The 17,871-nt window shown below is 44.5% G+C and overlaps 1 long non-coding RNA gene across 1 annotated transcript in view; it reads left to right on the forward strand.

Moving 5' to 3' along the window:
• Positions 1 to 17,871, forward strand: part of LOC143793978 (uncharacterized) — a 51,189-nt gene that overhangs the window by 20,455 nt on the left and 12,863 nt on the right. The window contains exon 2 of the long non-coding RNA XR_013220360.1: positions 1,712 to 1,739. This is a non-coding gene — a long non-coding RNA (uncharacterized LOC143793978). The remainder of the gene's footprint in view (positions 1 to 1,711; positions 1,740 to 17,871) is intronic.

Raw genomic sequence — 17,871 nt, forward strand, 5'->3', positions numbered from 1 at the left:
TATGGTGTTTGTTAGGTAATGTTGTCTTTTGAGGTGGTGAATCCACTATTGGATTGTGTTTATGTATAATTGGCTTGTATTTGGACTCAGGTCTGCTTTCTGTCTTTGTCTTATCCGCTTCTGACCATTGCTGAACCTCCTGGCTTGTTCCTGACCACGTGTACTGCTGATACCTTTGGTACTTCTGCCTCTGATTGTTTTTTGACTCGGCTTGTCTGACCACTCTCTTGCCACTTGGTGGTGCCTGTGCTGCTGATCTGTGGTGCTACTCTGTGTACAGTCTCACTTCCCTCTCAAGCTCCCTCTGGTGGAGGTTGCGCTATACTGCACTGCAGCAGCATGTTAGTTTCTATGTAAAACCAATACAAGAAATGGACAATACAATGAAATACGATGTGCATTGCAGATACAACATAAATGTTGAATTTAATAAATTTACTTGTTTTTTATTATGGTGATCTTTGTATATGCAAACTCATTTTTCTAGTTTGCTTGGACTGCATAACATGCAAACACATCCCTAACACATCTATCGATCTTATGATTTCCATAATTCCACGACTCTTCCTTTTTGGTACTGCAATTTCAATGTTGAGGTGTTAGATACATCATAAAATTAAACAAATCTTTTCTATTTTTTGTAGCCTATACTTGATCTTTCTGAAGAAAATACTTGCTTCGTGAAGTCTTGATGACCATATATCACTACTGTGTAATCTTTCCTTCGGTTGTAAGCATTTAATCTTACAATCATAGTGTCTATTTTTCTGTGACAATAAAGCAATAGAAATGTACAGGACTTCACAGATAGTGAACAATCTAACATGGGAAAGGTAGTTTTTACAACATTTTTCAAAATGTACCATAATCCAAATTTAGAAAAATTAATGGTCATGATATCTGGAAAACATAAGCATTCTACAATGCAAGCTGCTCACTCACAAGAAGAGCGTCATCTGCTTTTGATTTGAATGTACCATATTTTTCAGTGTATAAGACGACTGGGCATATAAGACGACCCCCAACTTTTTGGGGGTCATCTTATACACCGGGTGTCGTCTTATACGGCGTTTGCAGGGAACGGTCCTGGATGGTTCCCAGGGTCTGGAGGAGATGAGACTCTCCTTCAGGCCCTGGGATCCATATTTGTGTAAAAAAAAGAATAAAAATAAAAAATATGGATATACTTACCTTCCGACGGCCCCCGGAGTTCTCCCGACACTCTGCGATGCATGCGGCGGCTTCCGTTCCCAGGGATGCATTGCGTGCCGCGGAGGACCTTTGTGACGTTGCGGTGGTGTGACTGCAACGTCACAAAGGTCCTTCGCGACGCGCAATGCATCCCTGGGAATGGAAGGCGCCGCATGCATTGTGGACAGCCGGGAGAACTCCGGGGGCCGTCGGAAGGTAAGTATATCCATATTTTTTATTTTTATTCTTTTTTTACATGAATATGGATCCCAGGGCCTGAAGGAGAGTCTCCTCTCCTCTCCTCTAGACCCTGGGAACCATCCGGGACCGCTCCCTGCACCATATGCAGCGACTTCAGAGCTCCGCACATGCCATTCCCGCCGTATAAGACGACCCCCAACTTTTTAGAAGATTTTCAGGGGTTAAAAAGTCATCTTATACTCCAGAAAATACGGTAGTTATTAACATTGCCGCATCATATAATTTATGTTTCATGTTACTGTTCTCTCTCCCAAGGAAGAAGTCCAAACAGAGCCTCTGAAAATCATGTAAGTACCTTAAAGGATTTGTCCTTTTTCATCTAATATCCCTGTTTGCAGTTTGGTGTAAAAAATCCCACACTTTACTCACCTTCCACGAGTCCACCAGCGAGTTTCTGCCATTGCTCCAGGTGTCTGATATTGACTGTGACGTTGGCATCCCATTGACAACACGGCAGTGAATCAGTGAGCTCAGTGACCCTGAATGGCGCATTCCATCTACACTGACAGAGACACTGAGCTGAATAATTGGCTGTCCAGATAGTGTCAGGGCCAAAGCCAATGACAGACACTGGCAGTAGAGGCAGAGAATCACCGTTGAACCTCAGGAAAGTGAGTACAGTGCAGTTTGTTTTTGTGAATTTGTAATATCAATGAGGTTAATGAAGTGAAAATGTATTTCCTCTTCATCTACATGGTGATAGATAGGCCACTCACATCTATAAATTACAGAGTTGACTATTTGCACTTGTAACGTCATTTGACTCAATACAACTAACCTTATCTTGGACTAGATTATGCATGCCGCAATTTTATCTCCACATCCCAACAGTGTGCAGAGAATTCTTCATGTGCATTAGCATATTGACTTACATTGGTCTTTGTGTAGACCATATGCGATCTGCTGTGCATATGGATGATATACAGACAGATAACTGACCATAATTGCATTCATCAGAACTAGCTCTTTTATTTAGGATAGTCCAAGGTTTAGGCCTGAGTTACACTACAGCGAGATACGGCCGAGTCTCGCAGGTTAAAACCAAGCTCTGGCACTGGCACTCCGGAGCGGAGCGTGCAGCTCCATGTATTGTAATGCGGCTGCACGCTCCGCTCTGGAGTGCCGGTGCCAGAGCTTGGTTTTAACCTGCAAGACTCGTCCGTATCTCGCTGTAGTGTGACTCCGGCCTAAAGCTGCCTAATAAGCCTAAAAATAATGAAGCTTGTAACAAAAACTGGAACGATAATGAGCGCAATAGTCTTATCTGGGTTAAAATGAGGAACAGAGCAGAGAAAATGCTCACTTGAGAAGGTTGAGAAAGTCACCCCTATGTTAGTGAGTGGCCCGCCAGGACCGTGGGATACTCGGTACTGGGTCTGGTCAGCTTAAAGAGGATGTCACGGTGGCGACAACCCGGTCCGTGGCCCTGAGCACCCGATGTCCTTAAAGGGGTTTTGAGAATAAAGTTTGTTTGTGACGCAGCTGTTCTCCCCAGTTGTCACTCGCCTGTGCTTCGCTCTCCTGCACGCTCACTAAACGATGTCCTTCCTTCTGTATCTCACTATCCAGGAGCTGCAGCAACTCAGGCTGCATGGCCCCTGACACGTCCTTCTGCCTCAGACTGCTCCAGTCTGCTGTCCGGCACTAACTGGCTAACTTTCCCTCCAGACCAGAATTTATATATAGGGGAGCCACCCATAAGCAGGATCAGAGCTGCCCCTTCTGGCCTGGAGTGTGAACATGTTGTGTGCAATGTGATTACCTGATAAAAGGAATCCTTCATCGCTTCCAAGCATAACATCACTCTCCCCATGAAGAAAGCAATGCCACCGTGATGATCAGGGCCCTGAGGCGTCACATTAGCCTGAAGAAATTAGGCTGCAGCAGATCCACAAGACAGTATACCATATGGAGGTAAATCCACACTGCTGAAGGTATCTGATTTACCTTTAGCTTTCTCCAGTTTTCATATAAATATAGTGAAGATGAAATAGCTTTTTAAATAAGCTCTGAATCAGCTCTCGTGCAGATATCTGACAATCACATACCAGTTCTGTGTTTTTCACTAATGCAATACGTACCCATTACAGCTTAGAGGGTTGTACATATGTTTTTTTTTTTGCCCATACAAATCTATGGGTCCATTAGAATCACAGAAAGCTTCAAGCCGTGGGCTGTCCAATATTAACATTGTATTGGATAGGAGAAGCTTTGCTTCTATTTATTTTCTTCATTAATTAAAATTGATGAAATACTGATAGTAAAAACTGACACTGACCAAAAACTGATGAAACTCTAATCCAAAACACTGATGAGCAACAATCCGCATTTTCACATACTTTAAAAATCACTGACTGAGGCTTGAGGCCAAGTGCACATTGCATTTGTAGCCATTGTTGGGCATAGTCATTCATGAGGGGTATTTCCAACAGGATCTGCTATCTAGATGAATGGATTGTTATTTTTACTCCTTAAGGATCCATGGCAAAAGTATGGAACAGTATACAATTTTTCTGGCTCTCTGCACATGAAAACTCCATGTACTAGAGTTAAGTAACCAGTAGTGTTGAGCGATACCGTCCGATACTTGAAAGTATCGGTATCGGAAAGTATCGGCCGATACCGGCAAAATATCGGATCCAATCCGATACCGATACCCGATACCAATACAAGTCAATGGGACTCATGTATCGGACGGTATTCCTGATGGTTCCCAGGGTCTGAAGGAGAGGAAACTCTCCTTCAGGCCCTGGGATCCATATAAATGTGTAAAAGAAAGAATTAAAATAAAAAATATCGCTATACTCACCTGTCCGACGCAGCCGGGACTTCAGCGAGGGAACCGGCAGCGTTGTTTGTTTAAAATTCGCGCTATTACTTGGTTACGTGAATTCCCGGCTTGTGATTGGTCAGGTCGGCCATGTTGCCGGGACGCGGACCAATCACAGCAAGCCGTGACGAAATTACGTCACGGCTTGCTGTGATTGGTCCGCGTCCCGGCAATATGGCCGCCCTGACCAATCACAAGCCGTGACGTCACGGGAGGCTGGACACGCGCTCATTTTAAAATGGGCGCGTGTCCAGCCTCCCGTGACGTCACGGCTTGTGATTGGTTGCGCCGCGGTCAACCAATCACAAGCCGGGAGGCTGGACGCGCTCATTTTAAAATGGGCGCGTGTCCAGCCTCCCGTGACGTCACGGCTTGTGATTGGTTGCGCCGCGGTCAACCAATCACAAGCCGGGAGGCTGGACGCGCTCATTTTAAAATGGGCGCGTGTCCAGCCTCCCGTGACGTCACGGCTTGTGATTGGTTGCGCCGCGGTCAACCAATCACAAGCCGGGAGGCTGGACGCGCTCATTTTAAAAAGCCATTTTTTATTTTAATTCTCTCTTTTACACATTTTAACATTAATGTTGTTGCGATACCCGATACCCGATACCACAAGAGTATCGGAATCCCGGTATTGGAATTCCGATACAGCAAGTATCGGCCGATACCCGATACTTGCAGCATCGGAATGCTCAACACTAGTAACCAGTTAAATAACCAAAGTGCATATGCATGCCGGTCAGCCTGAAGCTACAAAAAACAACTTTTGATCTGTTTCTAGTCAATGAGGACCTATGTAAACATTGAAATATACGCTGGGAGGTTTTCACCGTATGTACTTCCGGCTAATTGCATGAACATGGTGTGCAAATTTCATGAACCACATGCACCATTTTAATTAATTTGGAGCAAAAAAACATCAACGAATACCAAAAAAAAACCCCCAAAAATAGTGACCTAATAAAAATCTGCAAATGATGAAGCAAGCCTTATGACTAGAGTTGAGCGACTTTCATTTTTTTAAGATCGAGTAGGGTTTTGGGAAACCCGATTTTGTCCAGAGTCGAGTCGAGTGCAGTCGGCCGATTGTCGCTAAAAGTCGGGGATCGACCGAAACACGAAACCCAATGCAAGTCAATGGGGAAGCATAGTCGGCAGTGAGTGGAGGCCAGGAAAACACCTACAGTGCCCATTTTAATGCCAAAAACATCCATTCTTGTTTCTGAAGCTTGTCAATCTTAATTAACTTTATAATAATAGTTGGGCATAGGAAATTGGGGGTCATTTGGCAAAAGTTGTGGGGGGAGTAGGGCTGGCTCAAGTTTTTCGTGGGCCCAGGAAATGCGGACTACGTCACGGCGGTGTTGCAGGGAGAGGTAAGTATTTCAACGTTGCAAGTGCTGTGATCCTAAGCAAGCAGGGGGGGCCCACTCGTTCGCATTGGCACTGGCACAGGGCCCCTCAAAGTACAGCGGTGTGTTTGCATGGCGGGGGCGCCTCCCACCAGCAGCGACACTTTTGCGTACTCTGAGTGGCCCTGTGCCAGTGACGTCGCCAACGAGTATGCCCCCCGCACCTGATGAAGGAACCTGCGCTTTCATCTGCACCTTCCTCTTTGTCCCTGTGTAAGGTGGTATAACATGCGGGAAGGGGAACCTTACTTTCAGCAGGGTCAGATTCTGGCTGTGTAGAGTACAAGGGGAATGTAGTGGTCTAGGTCAATGTACCAGCAGACTCATCTAGCAGTGGCTGGGCAATGGGCAGGATGAGGAGGAAACAGATATAGGGCCAAAGAATAAAGTAGGCTAAATGCAGATCAAAATTGGTAACAGGACTAAACAGGCGGCATTGCTTTGTTCAGTGGAGTAGCAAACCCAAGAGCAGCAGACACTGTTTCAAGGGCCTAACCACACTAGTAGGCCAAATGCAGTTTAATATCTGATAGTATAGGCCGAAAGCCAGAATGTGGAAGCTCAGCTTTGTTCAGTTGAGGACAACACCAGGGAGGGGCAGACACCGTTAGTAGGCCGGAACAGCCAATTTTTTTAAAAAACAGCAGTTAATAAGAGGCAGAAGGTAGAAGCTCAGCTTTATTCAGTTGAGGACAACACCAGGCAGGGGCAGACACCTTTAGTAGGCCGGAACAGCCAATTTTTTTAAAAAACAGCAGTTAATAAGAGGCAGAAGGTAGAACCTCAGCTTTATTCAGTTGAGGACAACACCAGGCAGGGGCAGACACCTTTAGTAGGCCGGAACAGCCAATTTCATTTTTAAAAATCGTAATTTGGAACAGAAGGTTGAAGCACAGCTTTATTCAGTTGAGGACAACACCAGGCAGGGGCAGACACCTTTAGTAGGCCGGAACAGCCAATTTCATTTTTAAAAATCGTAATTTGGAACAGAAGGTTGAAGCACAGCTTTATTCAGTTGAGGACAACACCAGGCAGGGGCAGACACCTTTAGTAGGCCGGAACAGCCAATTTCATTTTTAAAAATCGTAATTTGGAACAGAAGGTTGAAGCACAGCTTTATTCAGTTGAGGACAACACCAGGCAGGGGCAGACACCTTTAGTAGGCCGGAACAGCCAATTTCATTTTTAAAAATCGTAATTTGGAACAGAAGGTTGAAGCACAGCTTTATTCAGTTGAGGACAACACCAGGCAGGGGCAGACACCTTTAGTAGGCCGGAACAGCCAATTTTTTTAAAAAACAGCAGTTAATAAGAGGCAGAAGGTAGAAGCTCAGCTTTATTCAGTTGCAGCTTCTTGGCAATAATATAAAGAAGACGCGACAGGACAACACTCGGTGGATGCCATATCTGTGTTTTCAATGGAAAAAAACCTTTCAGTTAACTACTTGCAGGAGAAAGTTTTTGTAGCTGGTGGCCAATTTTTTTTAAAAAAAGCAGTTAATAAGAGGCAGAAGGTAGAAGCTCAGCTTTATTCAGTTGAGGACAACACCAGGCAGGGGCAGACACCTTTAGTAGGCCGGAACAGCCAATTTTTTTAAAAAAAGCAGTTAATAAGAGGCAGAAGGTAGAAGTTCAGCTTTATTCAGTTGCAGCTTCTTGGCAATAATATAAAGAAGACACGACAGGACAACACTCGGTGGATGCCATATCTGTGTTTTCAATGGAAAAAAACCTTTCAGTTAACTACTTGCAGGAGAAAGTTTTTGTAGCTGGTGGCCAATTTTTTTTTAAAAAAGCAGTTAATAAGAGGCAGAAGGTAGAAGCTCAGCTTTATTCAGTTGCAGCTTCTTGGCAATAATATAAAGAAGACGCGACAGGACAACACTCGGTGGATGCCATATCTGTGTTTTCAATGGAAAAAAACCTTTCAGTTAACTACTTGCAGGAGAAAGTTTTTGTAGCTGGTGGCCAATTTTTGTACTGTACCAGTTTTTTGTTGTATGTGTTTTTGTTTTTAATGTTAAAATGTCTGCATTTGATATCTCTCCAGTATTTTCTTTTTTATAAGCAAAATACTGCAGTTTTACATCGGTTACATGGATACACAGGCAGGCAGCTTGGTGGTCAGTGGAGGAGTATTTAAAGTAGGGACCGCAGACAGGCTATCAAAGGCCTAAAATAACAAACAATAGGCTCATGGCAGTTTTACATCGGTTACATGGATACACAGGCAGCTTGGTGGTCAGTGGCGGAGTATTTAAAGTAGGGACCGCAGACAGGCTATCAAAGGCCTAAAATAACAAACAATAGGCTCATGGCAGTTCAGAACAAACACATGAGATTTTTAGCACAAGATTTGCAAACGTTGTGAGCCCATTCACCAAAACGTCAAGGTAATCTCAGATCGAATGGGTAACTACACTGACTGCCTGGTGTGAACACTTATCTATGGTATCTGAGCTGGCTTTATCCTGTTATTAGCCATAGGTAAGTGTTCACATTAGGCAGTCAGCTCAGATACCATAGATAAGTGTTCATACCAGGCAGTCAGTGTAGTTACCCATTCGATCTGAGATTACCTTGACGTTTTGGTGAATGGGCTCACAACGTTTGCAAATCTTGTGCTAAAAATCTCATGTGTTTGTTCATATAGTTCATAAGCCAGTATGCTATTCACATTTCACATATTTCACATTTCCTTAGTTTTTAGCACAGACAAATGTGGCCATTGATCTATTTTTGTATTTGACTTTTTTTGGCTACAAATTATTTATATATATATTGTTCGGTCAGTTGATCTATTTACTATATACTATTTTCTGACTTGAACGTCCCGCCCTTCTCCAGGTTTTAATTACATCTCAACACAGTGGTTCTGAGCCTCCTATATAAATAGGCTTTATCCTGTTATTAGCCATAGGTAAGTGTTCACATTAGGCAGTCAGCTCAGATACCATAGATAAGTGTTCACACCAGGCAGTCAGTGTAGTTACCCATTCGATTTGAGATTACCTTGACGTTTTGGTGAATGGGCTCACAACGTTTGCAAATCTTGTGCTAAAAATCTCATGTGTTTGTTCATATAGTTCATAAGCCAGTATGCTATTCACATTTCACATATTTCACATTTCCTTAGTTTTTAGCACAGACAAATGTGGCCATTGATCTATTTTTGAGTTTTACATCGGTTACATGGATACACAGGCAGCTTGGTGGTCAGTGGAGGTGTATTTAAAGTAGGGACCGCAGACAGGCTATCAAAAGCCTAAAATAACAAACAATAGGCTCAAGGCAGTTTTACATCGGTTACATGGATACACAGGCAGCTTGGTGGTCAGTGGAGGAGTATTTAAAGTAGGGACCGCAGACAGGCTATCAATGGCCTAAAATAACAAACAATAGGCTCATGGCAGTTTTACATCGGTTACATGGATACACAGGCAGGCAGCTTGGTGGTCAGTGGAGGAGTATTTAAAGTAGGGACCGCAGACAGGCTATCAAAGGCCTAAAATAACAAACAATAGGCTCATGGCAGTTTTACATCGGTAAATAGATCAACTGACCGAACAATATATATATAAATAATTTGTAGCCAAAAAAAGTCAAATACAAAAATAGATCAATGGCCACATTTGTCTGTGCTAAAAACTAAGGAAATGTGAAATATGTGAAATGTGAATAGCATACTGGCTTATGAACTATATGAACAAACACATGAGATTTTTAGCACAAGATTTGCAAACGTTGTGAGCCCATTCACCAAAACGTCAAGGTAATCTCAGATCGAATGGGTAACTACACTGACTGCCTGGTGTGAACACTTATCTATGGTATCTGAGCTGACTGCCTAATGTGAACACTTACCTATGGCTAATAACAGGATAAAGCCTATTTATATAGGAGGCTCAGAACCACTGTGTTGAGATGTAATTAAAACCTGGAGAAGGGCGGGACGTTCAAGTCAGAAAATAGTATATAGTAAATAGATCAACTGACCGAACAATATATATATAAATAATTTGTAGCCAAAAAAAGTCAAATACAAAAATAGATCAATGGCCACATTTGTCTGTGCTAAAAACTAAGGAAATGTGAAATATGTGAAATGTGAATAGCATACTGGCTTATGAACTATATGAACAAACACATGAGATTTTTAGCACAAGATTTGCAAACGTTGTGAGCCCATTCACCAAAACGTCAAGGTAATCTCAGATCGAATGGGTAACTACACTGACTGCCTGGTGTGAACACTTATCTATGGTATCTGAGCTGACTGCCTAATGTGAACACTTACCTATGGCTAATAACAGGATAAAGCCTATTTATATAGGAGGCTCAGAACCACTGTGTTGAGATGTAATTAAAACCTGGAGAAGGGCGGGACGTTCAAGTCAGAAAATAGTATATAGTAAATAGATCAACTGACCGAACAATATATATATAAATAATTTGTAGCCAAAAAAAGTCAAATACAAAAATAGATCAATGGCCACATTTGTCTGTGCTAAAAACTAAGGAAATGTGAAATATGTGAAATGTGAATTACATGGATACACAGGCAGCTTGGTGGTCAGTGGAGGAGTATTTAAAGTAGGGACTGCAGACAGGCTATCAAAGGCCTAAAATAACAAACAATAGGCTCAAGGCAGTTTTACATCGGTTACATGGATACACAGGCAGCTTGGTGGTCAGTGGAGGAGTATTTAAAGTAGGGACCGCAGACAGGCTATCAAAGGCCTAAAATAACAAACAATAGGCTCATGGCAGTTTTACATCGGTTACATGGATACACAGGCAGGCAGCTTGGTGGTCAGTGGAGGAGTATTGCAAGGAGTGTCTGTCCCAGTACTCCCAAAATATAAATAGATGTTAATGTCTCGCAAAACAACCAAAAAAAAAAAAAAAAAAAAGGTGGCATACTTAGGTACAGGGGTGGGCTCATCTGCTGAGTTTCTGACATAGTAATTTGGCAGTAACTATTTAATGGTGCCAATATAGGACACAGACACAGACATCTTTAAGTTGCATCATAGATGTCTACAAATTTGTATTGTCAGTGCCAGACATTGAATGATGTCAGCGAATAGACTAAAGATTGGTGGAGCTGTGCGACATAATTTTGCACGTGGTAGAGCACAGTTTGAGCTGGGGGAGGGGGGAACTCTCTTGAGGCCGGCGGGACCGCCCCAGGGCCCCTCATGTTACAACGGTGTGTCTGACGTTGGGTGCGCACCACCACCGCCAGAGACACTACATTGTACTATGAGGGACCCAGTGGCAGTGCCGTCGACCAAAAGCGGCCACACCCACCTCTTCAGACAAACAGCAGTCTCACGGGTGCTTGCGCCAAGTCGCGATACCACGGCCCCGTGTGGGGAGTTTGGCCATTTAGGGAGGTGTAAACATGTCGTATGCTGGACAGTCAGCTGCAGCAAATTATACATTAGAAAAGTAATTCACAGTAGTCCACAGGCAAGAGCTTTTCATAGGAAAGCTAGGTGTCGGCCGGGCAAGGTGGGGCAAAAGATTTCGAAATCCAGTTGTGGTTCATTTTAATGAATGTTAGATCGTCAACATTTTGGGTAGCCAGACGAGTCCTTTTTTCGGTTAATATTGAAACTGCAGCACTGAATACTCTTTCTGATAGGACACTTGCTGCCGGGCAAGCAAGCTCCTGCAATGCATATTCTGCCAATTCTGGCCAGGTGTCTAATTTTGATGCCCAGTAATCAAATGGGAATGACGGTTGAGGGAGAACATCGATAAGGGATGAAAAATAGTTAGTAACCATACTGGACAAATGTTGTCTCCTGTCACTTTCAATTGATGCAGCAGTACCTGTCCTGTCTGCGGTCATAGCAAAATCACTCCACAACCTGGTCAGAAAACCCCTTTGTCCAACGCCACATCTGATGTGTGCACCCCTAACACTCCTAGTCTGCTGCCCCCTGGAGCTCGTGTGAGAACGATCACTTGCGCTGTGTGCTGGGAATGCCTGAAGCAAACGGTCAACAAGAGTTGATTGTTTGGTTGCTAATATTAGTTTCAAGTTCTCATGTGGCATAATATTTTGCAATTTGCCTTTATAGCGTGGATCAAGGAGGCAGGCCAACCAGTAATCGTCATCGTTCATCATTTTCGTAATGCGTGTGTCCCTTTTTAGGATACGTAAGGCATAATCCGCCATGTGGGCCAAAGTTCCAGTTGTCAAATCTCCGGTTGTGATTGGTTGAGGGGCAGTTTCAGGCAAATCTACGTCACTTGTGTCCCTCAAAAAACCAGAACCCGGCCTTGCCACGCAACCAATTTCCAGTGCCCCCGGGAAAGCTTCCGCATTAAAAATATACTCATCCCCATCATCCTCCTCGTCCTTCACCTCCTCTTCGCCCGCTACCTCGTCCTGTACACTGCCCTGACCAGACAATGGCTGACTGTCATCAAGGCTTTCCTCTTCCTCTGGTGCAGACGCCTGCTCCTTTATGTGCGTCAAACTTTGCATCAGCAGACGCATTAGGGGGATGCTCATGCTTATTACGGCGTTGTCTGCACTAACCAGCCGTGTGCATTCCTCAAAACACTGAAGGACTTGACACGTCTTGTATCTTGGACCACTGCACACCTGACAACTCCATGTCTGCCATCCTACTGCCTGCCCGTGTATGTGTATCCTCCCACAAAAACATAACAGCCCGCCTCTGTTGGCACAGTCTCTGAAGCATGTGCAGTGTTGAGTTCCACCTTGTTGCAACGTCTATGATTAGGCGATGCTGGGGAAGGTTCAAAGACCGCTGATAGGTCTGCATACGGCTGGCGTGTACAGGCGAACGTCGGATATGTGAGCAAAGTCCACGCACTTTGAGGAGCAGGTCGGAGAACCCAGGATAAGTTTTCAATAAGCACTGCACCACCAGGTTTAAGGTGTGAGCCAGGCAAGGAATGTGTTTCAGTTGGGAAAGGGAGATGGCAGCCATGAAATTCCTTCCGTTATCACTCACTACCTTGCCTGCCTCAAGATCTACTGTGCCCAGCCACGACTGCATTTCTTGTTGCAAGAACTCGGACAGAACTTCCGCGGTGTGTCTGTTGTCGCCCAAACACTTCATAGCCAATACAGCCTGCTGACGCTTGCCAGTAGCTGGCCCATAATGGGACAACTGGTGTGCAACAGTGTCATCTGCCGATGGAGTGGTTGGCCGACTGCGGTCTGTGGAAGAGCTGTAGCTTCTGCAGGAGGACGAGGAGGAGGAGGAGGAGGGGGTGCGAACGCCTACAGCCAACTGTTTCCTAGACCGTGGGCTAGGCACAACTGTCCCGAAATTGATGTCCCCTGTGGACCCTGCATCCACCACATTCACCCAGTGTGCCGTGATGGACACATAACATCCCTGGCCATGCCTACTGGTCCATGCATCTGTAGTCAGGTGCACCTTTGTACTCACAGATTGCCTGAGTGCATGGACGATGCGCTGTTTAACATGCTGGTGCAGGGCTGGGATGGCTTTTCTTGAAAAAAAGTGTCGACTGGGTAGCTCGTATCGTGGTTCAGCGTACTCCATCAGGGATTTGAAAGCTTCGCTTTCAACTAACCGGTAGGGCATCATCTCTAACGAGATTAGTCTAGCTATGTGGGCGTTAAAACCCTGTGTACGCGGATGCGAGGATAAGTACTTCCTTTTTCTAACCAGAGACTCATGTAGTGTGAGCTGAACTGGAGAGATGGAGATCGTGGAACTTGCGGGTGTGCCGGTGGACATGGCAGACTGAGAGACGGTTGGAGACGGTATTGTTTCCGCCGGTGCCCTAGATGCAATATTTCCTCCTACAAAACTGGTGATTCCCTGACCCTGACTGCTTTTGGCTGTCAAAGAAACCTGCACAGATACTGCCGGTGGTGCGGAAAATGGTGGCCTTACAGTGACGGAAGGGATGTTGCGTTGCTGACTAGCTTCATTGGCCGAGGGTGCTACAACCTTAAGGGACGTTTGGTAGTTAGTCCAGGCTTGAAAATGCATGGTGGTTAAGTGTCTATGCATGCAACTAGTATTGAGACTTTTCAGATTCTGACCTCTGCTTAAGCTAGTTAAACATTTTTGACAGATGACTTTGCGCTGATCAATTGAATGTTGTTTAAAAAAATGCCAGACTGCACTCTTCCTAGCATCGGATCCCTTTTCAGGGATTGCAGACTGAGCTTTAACCGGATGGCCACGCTATCCTCCAACAGGTTTTGGCTTTGACACGCGTTTTGGGCCAGATACGGGCCCGGCAGATGGAACCTGTTGCGATGTTGATGCCTGCTGCGGCCCCTCCTCCACCTCCGCTTCTGAACTACTGCCGCCTGCACCCTGTTCCTCCAATGGCTGCCAATCGGGGTCAACAACTGGGTCATCTATTACCTCCTCTTCGAGCTCGTGTGCAACTTCGTCTGTGTCACTGTGTCGGTCGGTGGTATAGCGTTCGTGGCGGGGCAACATAGTCTCATCAGGGTCTGATTGCGGATCAGTACCCTGAGAGAGCAATGTTGTGGTCTCAGTCAAAGGAGCAGCATAGTACTCTGGCTGTGGCTGTGCATCAGTGCACTCCATGTCAGAATCTACTTGTAATGGGCATGGCCTGTTAAGTGTTTCACTTTCTAAGCCAGGGACGGTATGTGTAAAGAGCTCCATGGAGTAACCCGTTGTGTCGCCTGCTGCATCCTTCTCTCTTGTTGTTGTTTTTGCTGAGGAGGACAAGGAAGCGACTTGTCCCTGACCGTGAACATCCACAAGCGACGCGCTGCTTTTACATTTACCAGTTTCAGAAGAGGAGGCAAAAGAGCTAGAGGCTGAGTCTGCAATGTAAGCCAAAACTTGCAGTTGCTGCTCCGGCTTTAAAAGCGGTTTTCCTACTCCCAGAAAAGAAAGCTTTCGAGGCCTTGTGTAGCCAGACGACGAAACAGGCTCCACAGCTCCAGACTTAGGTGGAATATTTTTATCCCCACGACCACCTGATGCTCCACTACCACTACCATCATTACCAGCTGACAATGAATGCCCACGGCCACGACCTCTTGCACCAGACTTCCTCATTGTTTGAAAAACTTAACCAAATTAACTTTATTTGTTGCTGTCAAACAACTTACACGGTGAGCTATAACTTCAGTATGATTTCAATATCCCTTAACAGGTTGGTGAGACCACAAGGAAAATCAGGCACAATGTTACACACTCTGTTTTCTGTGGCACCAAATCACAGAGATGACACACACGCAGGACTGTCACTCAAGCACAAATGTCAATATTAATCTCCCACCTATTTTTTTTTTTTCTCAGGGAGACTTTAGAAACCAAATAAGATAAAATGTTTTTTTCAGGGACAATTTAGAAACCAAATAATAAAAGAAAAAAAAGGCTTTCTATGGCCCACTGAATGAGAGATGGCACACACAGGAGTGGCACACAAGCCCTGACTGAGGCCAATATTTTTCTCCCACTGATTGATGGAGTTTTTTTTTTAAGGTAGATTTTAGAACCCAAATCAAGCAAAAAAATAAATAGGCTTTCTATGGCCCACTGAGTGAGAGATGGCACACACAGGAGTGGCACACAAGCCCTGACTGAGGCCAATATTTTTCTCCCACTGATTGATGTAGTGTTTTTTTTAAGGTAGATTTTAGAACCCAAATCAAGGAAAAAAATAAATAGGCTTTCTATGGCCCACTGAGTGAGAGATGGCACACACAGGAGTGGCACACAAGCCCTGACTGAGGCCAATATTTTTCTCCCACTGATTGATGGAGTTTTTTTTTTTTAAGGTAGATTTTAGAACCCAAATCAAGCAAAAAAATAAATAGGCTTTCTATGGCCCACTGAGTGAGAGATGGCACACACAGGAGTGGCACACAAGCCCTGACTGAGGCCAATATTTTTCTCCCACTGATTGATGTAGTGTTTTTTTTTAAGGTAGATTTTAGAACCCAAATCAAGCAAAAAAATAAATAGGCTTTCTATGGCCCACTGAGTGAGAGATGGCACATACAGGAGTGGCACACAAGCCCTGACTGAGGCCAATATTTTTCTCCCACTGATTGATGGAGTTTTTTTTTTTTAAGGTAGATTTTCGAACCCAAATCAAGGAAAAAAATAAATAGGCTTTCTATGGCCCACAATTTGAGAGAGAGAGGTGGCACACCCAGGAGTCAAGACTGGCACACAAGCTGAAAGGGCAATATTAATCTCCCACTGTTTTTTTTTTTATTTTTTATTTTTTCAGGGAGACTTTAGAAACCAAATAATAAAATTAAAAAAAAAAAAAAGGCTTTCTATGGCCCACTGAATGAGAGATGGCACACACAGGAGTGGCACACAAGCCCTGACTGAGGCCAATATTTTTCTCCCACTGATTGATGTAGTGTTTTTTTGTTAAGGTAGATTTTAAAACCCAAATCAAGGAAAAAAATAAATAGGCTTTCTATGGCCCACTCAGTGAGAGATGGCACACACAGGGATGGCACTCTAGCAGAAATGCCAATCTTAATCTCCCACAAAAAAAAAAACAGGGACTGTCCTACAATTACTATCTCCCTGCAGTAATCTCAGCCAGGTATGGCAGGCAGCAATAGGAGTGGACTGATGCACAAATTAAATAAAAAGTGTGGACAAACAAAAAAGATAGCTGTGCAGAAAGGAAGGAACAAGAGGATATGTGCTTTGAAAAAAGCAGTTGGTTTCCACAGTGGCGTACACACAGCAATACAGCTATCACGGAGCCTTCTAGGGCAGCCCAATGAGCTACAGCGCTGAGAGAAAAAAAAAAAATGTAGCTTCCACTGTCCCTGCACACCGAAGGTGGTGTTGGACAGTGGAAATCGCTACAGCACAAGCGGTTTGGTGGTTTATGGACCCTGCCTAACGCTCTCCCTGCTTGTGACGAAGCGGCAGCAACCTCTCCCTAAGCTCAGATCAGCAGCAGTGAGATGGCGGTCGGCGGGAACGCCCCTTCATAGCCCCTGTGACGCCGCAGACAGCAAGCCAATCACTGCAATGCCCTTCTCTAAGATGGTGGGGACCAGGACCTATGTCATCACGCTGCCCACACTCTGCGTTCACCTTCATTGGCTGAGAAATGGCGCTTTTTGCGTCATTGAAACGCGACTTTGGCGCGAAAGTCGCGTACCGCATGGCCGATGCAACGCTGGGATCGGCTCGGTTTCATGAGACGTCGACTTTGCCAAAAGTCGGCGACTTTTGAAAATGAACGACCCGTTTCGTTCAACCCTACTTATGACCCCTATTCTTCAAGAGGAGAAGTTTCATGTATACTGGAGACAGACACTCCTAATTCATTGATTCGGACAAGCGGCGTGTGCCTCCATGTGTAGCAGAGTGAATGCCGTCACTCGTCATGTCCCACACCAGCTCTCCCACTTTGTCTGAACTAGGCAAAAATGACAGTGGAACACCAAAAGTCTCAAAATTTTAGCACAGCGTCAAGTTTCACAAAACTTGCAACTTTTCAAAGCTTTTTACTGGCATAACATCTTTATTGAATCATGCCCTTTGAGTTTTGTTTGTGTCTAGACAGGCTATACATTTTTTGACACTCACATGTGAAATGTGAAGGAATATAAAGTTTGTTGAGGTCAGTTTTGGACAAAAAAACACTGCTGATTATTTTTAACTAGAAAAAGGATTGATGCTATCGCATCAGAGTGTGGTGAAATTAACATCCGCTATTCCCCACGCAGGCGCAGTAACAGCCGCATCATTAGTGCACATGCGCAGGTAGAGCGCAGAGTTGTGGCTGTTACTGCGCATGCGCGGGAATAGTGGAGACATGTATGTCACTTGTGCAGGCGCAGTTCGTGGCCTTACGACCACGAACTGCGCCTGCGCAAGTGACACTGTCACAGTGCCTTATAGGATACGAGGACAGTGGCCGGAAGTACCAACTGGCAATTATTGTATAGGATATGTTAAAAAAATAGTTAGTAGTTTGTGTTTCTGAAACAGACTACTTAATTCACTGCATATACAGAATTTGAGACATATCATATTGAGTTCTTGCAGCCATCCCTAGAGGTCACAAAAGGATGTGTTCAAAAGTATTTTTTCATGCATTTTTTTCTATATGAAAAATGTAGTCCATTGTCAGAAAATCACAGTACAAATTATGTGCTATGTTTGTGCATTTGTA

This window comes from Ranitomeya variabilis, chromosome 1 (genome assembly GCF_051348905.1).
Source record: "Ranitomeya variabilis isolate aRanVar5 chromosome 1, aRanVar5.hap1, whole genome shotgun sequence".
NCBI classification, from domain to species: Eukaryota; Metazoa; Chordata; class Amphibia; order Anura; family Dendrobatidae; genus Ranitomeya; species Ranitomeya variabilis.